We start from the raw sequence: 8,838 nt of genomic DNA, 5'->3' as shown, positions 1-8,838 counted from the left end.
TGCATAATTGTATCACTCAAGTTAAGTTGAAGTAATTTCAGAAGCTTATGTATTCTGGGTATGCTGGTAGTGGCAACGAAGAAGATGGAAATGAAGCAAAGCAAATGGGCAAAGCATACACCACCATGGTGCTGGCCCTGTATGCTGGGACCCTTCTGGTGTAGATGTTTATGGGAAGTACAACTTTGAATATGGGACTGACTGTGTGTTGCATGGGGTCCGACAGCAAGTAATCAAATGCGCCTGTGTAATAGGACCATGCTGACGGACGTTATGTTGAAGTAATTTCAGAAGAGTATCTTCTGAAATCCTTCAAGCTGATTTTAAGTTGGAGTAATTTCAGAAAATGAGTTTTGAGGTACCAGCAACGATGACCTTTGGGTCCCATAGTAGTGGGGACATGGAATAAAGCTTTGATGACCATTTACCGACACCAAAAGCTGAATTCTGATGAGCTGGCGCCTTGGAGGTTGTTTTAAGTGTTGGATGGACAACAATTTGTAGGATACCCCAACACTTTTTACCATCTTCATCTACTGCCACTTGTTGGAAAAGCACAGAAAAAATGAAAGATGGAGCTAACTTGTGAACCTGGCTTGGAAACCAGACAAGTTGCTGTTTGTTCCGAACCACTGCTTCTGCTGGAAGACCAAGCAATTGGAAAGAGACTACAGGAGCCCTAAGGTTAGGAACAGGTGTGTCCGCTGGACTTGGATTTCCTGGCCAACCAAGTCCACGGAAGCATGGGAGGTCGATGCAGGCCTTGTTATGACTAATTTTATGGACAAAGGTGGTCGTTAAGTAGAGAAACAAAGTTTGTTTGGATCTCAAAACTGCAATGATGTTGTAAATAGGGTTTCGACCGAACCATGGGAGGGTTGATCTCAAACCGATTATGAAGCAAAATCGGTTGCTAGGTGTTGAGAATGATGAGATCATAGTGAGAAATGGTTGTGAAAAGGAGGATTTGAAAATCTGAAAGAGGCAAATCTTCATTTCATGATTTAGTGTTTTTTTTTTTTTTGGATGAGTTTTTGATGAACTCGGCCCTCCTATTTATAGTAGAGAGATGAAAAATGGTAGGTAGGTAGTTAAGAATGGTAGTTGAGAATTTTTGGTGAGAATGGTAGGTGGGAACGGTAGGTGGAAATGGTAGGTGAGAACGGTAGGTGGGAACGGTAGGTGGGAATGGTAGGCACCGAATGAGAATGGTAGGTTGAATTAATGACCCAGTGTAACTTCAAGTTCTGACACACTTGTGAGAGTTCATTTGTACTTGGAGAGAGAAGTCTTGATGAAGTTTGGAGAATAACCCTGAGGAGATCCCAATTAAATGGATGACTCTCAAATTTTGATCTCAGGAGTTTAAGTTTTGGACATCGTCAGTACTTCAAAGATGTGGGTTTGATTGGTGATCACCAAGTCCAAAACCAATAAGCGGATTTCAAAATCAGAATCTTTGTGACAGTCCGAATAGGACAAGCTTTGCTCGAATGTCTTGATTCTTGGTCAAAGTTCACTTTAACGCCAACAGTTGTAGAATCACACCATTTGAGCAATTTTGGATTCTTAAATTAAGAAATAGACCCCAAATGTACACGAAAAATTGAGTAAGGCAAGTGTGGCTTGAAAATTTTGACTTTAGGTTGATTTCAACATAAAAGTCAACTGTCTTGGAATTTGAGCCATTTGTACAATTTTCGAGTCTCAAATGATGAAACGGACTCCAAAATTGGAATGTACACGAAAAATTGAGTAAGATAGGTCCATCTTAAAAATTTTGACGTTCGGTCAACATTTGCACAAAAATCAACTTTTTTGGAAATTGGACGTTTGCACAATTTTCGAGCCTTAAATGAAGATACGGGTCCCAAAATCGGAATGTACTCGAAAAATTGAGTGGGACAGGTCTGTTTTGAAATTTTTGGTCAAGGTTTTTTTTTTTTTTTTTTTTTTTTAAAGGCGGTTCGGATCAAATTTCCGGTTCGGTCCGGGTCGGATCTGGGCAACGGGTCAGGCCGGGTGTATGATGATGATGTCATCCATGACGTCATGGAGCGCGTCAGCGCTTGAGAAGCTGCCAGCGCTAGTGAGCGCGTGAGAGAACCTCCCGGCGCGTGTGAGCGCGTGAAAGAAGCTGGAGGCGCGTGGCAGCGCGTGGCTCATGTTTTGGACCTGAAATTTTCAGGTTTTGTAGATCGAAAGCCATATAATCTCTTGGTATGGTCTGTTTTCTGAAATTCGGAACATATTTGCACAAATTTGAAAGAGGATGCAGTTGTTCGTCGCGAGTTCATGGCCGCGCGTGGTGGCGCATGGTAGCTCCTTTGAGGATGATCTTTCTGGGTTTTGTACATCAAAGTCCTTAGAAGATTTCTGTGGGGTCAGTTTTCTGAAATGATGTCTGGATTTTCACAAATTTGGATGAGAAAGCCGCGGGTCTTTGTTGGACTTATGGCTTTTGGTCTAATTTTGTGGTGGCCGCCCTGACATGGTGCCAGGATTCAGACTTTCGAGGTAGGTAATGAGCCGTTGTCTTCTGTCTCCATGGCTGAATATCCTCTTTCATTTCAAAATTCGGTGCTGTCTTCTTTGACTTTGAATGCTGTGAATGTGCAAAATCTCACTTTGAGCTCCAAATGTTTTCACATTTCTGAAATGTGAATATAGTTAGTTTTTTTTTTTTTTTTTTTTTTTTTCACTGGCTGGTTGGTGGAACCATTTATTGGTTTGCTGACTTTCTTCATTTTTCTTGTCTGCTAGTTTAGCAGAAGTTCTCTATATAAGACGTGTGATTGGCTTCGTTTTCTTAGCCTTCAGTCTTCTTCTCCAGCTTTCAAGATTTTTCTTTTCTTTGTACTTGTTAGCTAGAGTTAAAAATTGAAGCTCTCCCTCCTCCCTTTTTTTTTTTTTTTTTTTTGGTTTAGCCGTGCAATGAGATTTTCTTCTTGACAAATTTTTTTGTTGCTTATTTTTGTTTTGCAGCACAGTTTCTTTGATCTTTGGATTTTAACATCAAACTTTACACTGGTGTTCATGACGCATTGATGCTATCCCTGACACCTGTCTTTGAAGCTATTCTGCCTTTTGTCTTGGCAATTAAGCTGCATCAACACTTGCCTTTGCAACATTGTCACATCAACAGTCTTACCACGAAGTCGTGTTGGCTCTTGTGTTGGCAATGAAGCAATACTAGCACTAATTTTTGCATGAAGGTGTTCCATACTTGTCTTTTCAACGCAGCCATCTCAAGAGTCTTTGCAACGTAGCCACATCAAGAGTCTTTACCATGAAGCCGTGTCAGCATTTGTCTTTGCCATGAAGCAATGTCAACACTTCATTTGTACCGAATCCGTGTCATCATTCATCTTTGCCATGAAGCCACGTCAACACTTCATCTTTGCCATGAAGCCACGTCAATACTTCATCTTTACCATGAAGCCATGTCAACACTTCATTTGCACCGAAGTCATGCCAACATCCATCTTTGCCATGAAGCAATATTTGCACTTACATTGACGTTGCACCAATATTCAGAGGCAACATAGCTCAGACATCGAGGATGCATAGCACTGTAGCCAGACATCAAGATTTTGGCGATGCCAACAAGACGTTGAAAATGCAAGGAGTTGCCAACAAAATCTTGAAGATGCAAGGAAATCCTATCAAGACTTTGAAGATGCAAGGAAATTCCAACAAAACCTTGAAGTTTCAAGAAGCTCCCATCAAAACTTTAAGGATGCAAAGAGATGCTGACAAAACCTTGAAGTTGCGAGGAGAATACCACCATGACTTTGACATTGCACGAACATGCCCTTATAGGAGAGATAATGCAACACCGACTTCGGATATATAATCTATCATCATTCTGGAGGAAGTTGACGTCATCCAGATTTCAGAGACATGATGTGAAACTGCACCACTCAGAAGGGAGATGATGTGGTTCAAATTTCAGAGTTGTGAAGTGGCACAACCTAGAAGAGAGACGATGTAGCTTAGACTTGTAAGGTACAAGAAGATGCCCCCAGGAGATAAGTGATGCAAAGCATACTTCAAAGATGTGGGAGGATGTCCACAGAAGATGAGCAATGCCATGTAGACTTCACTCCAATCAAAGGGTTCTTGAAAGCACATTGATGGCCTATGGAGAAACTCTTCAAGCTAGACAGGCAATCCTTCTTCTTTTCATGTGACTGAACTTAGTAAATGATTCCAAGTTACCTACGTACCCCGGAGAGGGATCAAATCATCACGTAGTTCAACATATATATATATATATATATATTTTTTTTTTTGATGATTTCTTTTTGGATGATTTTTTTTTTATGATTTTTTTTTTTTTGATAATTTCTTTTTGGATGATTTTTTTTTTGTTTTTTTTTAAATAACATTCTGTTTTAGTGCGTGACTGAACTCAGCAAAAGATACTAAGTTGCCTACGTACCCTCAAGAGGGATCAAGTCATCATGTAGTTCAAAAGATTTTTGTTTTTTTTTTTTTTTTATATAATTTTTTATATTTTTTTTTTTTTTGTTTTTCTTATGTGTTTTTTTTTTTTGCAAAAAGGGGGGCGCAGTGTGTAATAGTGGGTATCACCACTGATCGAACCCGAGATGGCCTCAAGGGTGACACGGGCGTCCAACTGCTACGCCACACTCGCAATTGTTGACATGGAGTGAGATTAATTTCTCCTTATTGGTACGCTTTGAAGAGTAATGGGAAGACATCATGTACTCTTGCAGCGCTACAGTGGGTAGTTTTAGCTCTTACCGAGGAGCAATTCTTGATTTTCAAGTGTAGAAGTGTTTAAGGAACTTCTCATTGATGGGGTCGATCCTTATGCCATCATCATTGTCAATCAACTTGTGAGCTCCAATGGTGTTTGCCCCCTGCCTGAGAGTTGGAAGTACATCACAAGCAGCGGTCACATGGTTTGACCCAACAACTTCATTGAAGTTTGGATCAATCTTGTTTTCTTTGGCAAGCTTCATGATTTGTTCTTTGAAGACGAAGCATTTTTGTATTGGGTGGCCAATGATGCGATGATATTTGCAGTAGTTAGGGTCATCAACTTTCCCCATATCTTCTGGTCGCCTGCATTCTGGCAATTCAATTAGCTTCAATTGCAATAGTTGTTCTAAGATGTTTGGCACATCTTCATCGGGGAACGGATATACTTTTTGTTCACGTTCCTTAAAGGTCAGGCGACGCACTTCATTCTTTTGCCACCCTTCAAGCTGTTCTTCATTTGCCTTTGCTCCTCTTCTTGGAACCTTGATTTCGGCAGTGCTAACAACCATTAGGTCTTTGAGGCTGACTTTTGCATTCCTATCATTCCTCCTTACTTCCCTTATGTTTTCCTCAGGTATGGGAGGGTTTGTACTTCCGCGGCTAGCAATGCTCAACTCCATGTCATGGGCACGAGTTGCTAACTCTTCAAATGTTCGGGGCTTTATCCCTTGAAGGATGTAAAGAAGTCCCCAATGCATGCCTTGGATGCACATCTCTATAGCAGATATTTCAGTAAGTCTATCTTTGCAATCTAGACTCAAAGATCGCCACCGATTGATATAATCAACGACGGGCTCACCTTTCCATTGTTTAGTATTGGTAAGCTCCATCATGCTTACCGTGCGTCGTGTGCTGTAGAATCGATTAAGAAACTCCCTTTCAAGTTGTTCCCAGCTATCGATTGACTCGGGTTCTATGTCTGTATACCAATCAAAGGCATTCCCCTTTAGTGAACGGACAAACTGCTTTACAAAGAGGCCTCCTTGAGTCCCTGCGTTCTCGCAAGTTTCTACAAAGTGAGCAATGTGCTGCTTAGGATTTCCTTTGCCATCGAACTGCAAGAACTTGGGAGGCTGATACCCATTTGGCATTCTCATGTTGTCGATGCGCTTTGTGTAAGGTTTTGAATATGTGAGAGAACTTGTAGAAGAACCTCCATATTGTGCTCGGATGGTATTTGTTATCATGTCTTGTAATTGTTGGACTGACAACGAAGCAACCGAAGTAGATTGTTCTCGTCGGGGAGTGTTTTCAATTTCTCTCCCTTCGTCATCTTTCGTAGATGTGAATTTATGACCATGGCTTGATTCACCAAGATCTTGCACTTCGAGCTTGTTCATCAAAGTTGCAATTTGGAGGTCCTTATCTTCAAGTGCTTTTGTGAGAAGGACAACTTTTTGTTCCATTTCAGCTATCTTTTCTTCCATGGTAGAGGTGTTAGTCATCATGACTGACACAACTTCCCAAGATGATGGAGAAGAAAGTGAATTGATGTGAGTCGGTGAAATCTCATTTCTTGGGTTCCCTTCGGTGGGAGAGAAATCATGCGACCAACTTCTTGTGAAGGAAGAAAAGGATTTGCCCCCATACTTGAGGTGTTCCAAGGTGGAGATGTCCTTGTTGATGACCTTGTTTCTTGTAAGAGGGTCTAAGGAGATGATTGTCCTGACCTTGGCTTCCTTAGTTGATTGAAGTTGATTGTTTGTTTTAGGTTGGCTACAATTGATTGCACCAATGCAGTTGTTGGTGGTAGCCATACCAAGTTTAGTTGAAGTAGCTATTGTTGAAGCTTGAATGTTCTTGCTAGAGGCCATTGAAGTTGGTAGCAAGATGATGAAGATTTATTTCCTTGAAGGAGAATGAGATGAGAGGCAGAGAGGTCCCACCGGGCGTGCCAGAATTTGTAAGCGACTAAATTTCTCGGTTCGAAATGAGTCAAACAAGTAAAATAGTTTCACAAATGCGAATTTTGTATTGATGATTGTGTGGTACAATTCTCTGTGATTACAAAAGAGTTATCCTCTGATTCGATCTCCTTAAAAGATTTGTTGATTGGATTTGAGATGATGTGATTTTGTTTTGAACACAAGATATCCTTCAATTTGGTTGAGGAATGGATCGAAGATCTTTGGAACAGAATTACAATGAATCTCTGGCTATGAGCTTGTTAGAAATTCTTTGTTCTTCGTGTTCTTTGTGTTCTTCGTGTTCTTCGTGTGTTCTTCGTCTTCGAAGGTTTGTGGTGGAAGTTCTTCGGTGCTTTAGAAGCTTGAATCCGTTGAGCTTCACTGATTTGTGGTTGTTTAAGGTTTCTGGAGGCTTTTGAGCTTGATTCCAGTGAATTTTGAGATCTAGGCAGATAGTTTGGATGATTCTGCTTCGAATGTTCTTTGTATTTGAAGATTTGTGGTGGAAGTTCTTCGGGGCTTTGGAGGCTTGAATTCGAAGAGCTTCACTGATTTATGATTTGTTGATGTTTTCGGACCTTTGAGCTTGATTCCCGTGAACTTTAGGATCTAGGCAGATGATCTGGATGATTCTGCTTCGAATGTTCTTTGATTTTGGGGTTGAAGTTCTTGAAGTTCCTGGAGGCTTCAGGGCTTGATTCCAGCAGAGCTTTTTCACTTCTGAATCTTGGTCTTCTGAATCCTGGTCTTCCTAAATGTCTCAGGAAGGCTTCTATTTATAGGAGTTTTGGGGTGGGTGAGCGACACGTGGCGGAGCTTGATTGGTGACACATGTCACAGCTTGATTGGTCCGCTTGAGTCATCGCTTACACATGCGAAGTTGCTTAAGTCATCGCTTACACGTGCGAGGCTGCTTGAGTCATCGCTTACACGTGCGAGGCTGCTTGAGTCATCGCTTACACGTGCGAGGTTGCTTGAGCCATCGCTTACACGTGCGCTGCTGCGTGATTGGCTCTTGCATGACACTTGGCAAATTTCTGTTGGCTTCTGAATAGTGATAGCAAAACCTAGCAGCAATACATGGTGTTCTGTAATTGGCTGTATTTTGTGGACTTGGTAATGTGATGTGTCAGCTTGTGATAGGTCGGGAATTTTCCCTCTCTACAAGTATATAGTCTGACGGAGGTATGGAGTAGGGGGCAAGTGATGAGGATAAAATTAGACAAGAGTGACGGTACACGCAAGGGTGACGAGGTGTGTCTGCCGTCAGCATGTCTTCAAGGCTGACGGGGACCTGAAGTGAAGGAACTCCACATGTTGAGTACCATGTATCCGGACATCCTGAAGCTGACGGCACTCAGTCTGACGGAATAACATACACTGACGGCGTCAGTGTATGGAATGTTTGATCTCCCCGTTTGCGTGTGTAAGTAAACAACTTGCTCCCCACGTTTCATGAAACCTAAGGACTCCTATATGGAAAGAATCCCGTAAAATACGCCCAAGAAGACTCCTATAAGAAAAAGACTTCTACTCCAAGGAAAAGAGGGGCAGCCCTCGCTACTATAAAAACCCAAGCACCCTCACAAATCAAGGTACGCATAATTTTACCCTCTCTAGCACTCTAAAGCAGTGAGAATAGTCCTGACTTAACCTTCGGAGGGTGTTTGGCCGGTACCACACCGGTACTCTCTGCTAAATTCTTCCTTTTCGTTGTGCAGGTGCCGTTTGCAGTGCGCGAGGAACGTGTGACTCACTGGTGGTATTATTTTCGGCATCATCAGTTTGGATTGCAACTTTTGTACTGCAACTTACATAATATTATTATGAGATATAGTTCACAACTCAAAAATGCATTAACTTTATGAAACTTGCGGTATGAAGTTTAAAATTTTCTTTCTTTTTTTATTAAATTATATACTTCGATAATTATGAGAAAAGAAATTTGAATCATAGATATCTTCACTAAAAACATCATAAAAAATGCCTGTTGAGCTTTAAAGATCTTAGCGATGAAGCTTAGTATTACTTAATATACAAAGACCTGAGAAAATGTGACGTAAAGTTAAAGGATGAGAGCTTACGTAATATTATGAGACTTATTTCAGTTGCAGTAGTAGTCTTATAAATATATAAATAT

This window comes from Quercus robur, chromosome 2 (assembly GCF_932294415.1).
Source record: "Quercus robur chromosome 2, dhQueRobu3.1, whole genome shotgun sequence".
NCBI classification, from domain to species: Eukaryota; Viridiplantae; Streptophyta; class Magnoliopsida; order Fagales; family Fagaceae; genus Quercus; species Quercus robur.
Note: the sequence above shows the minus strand (reverse complement) of the source record.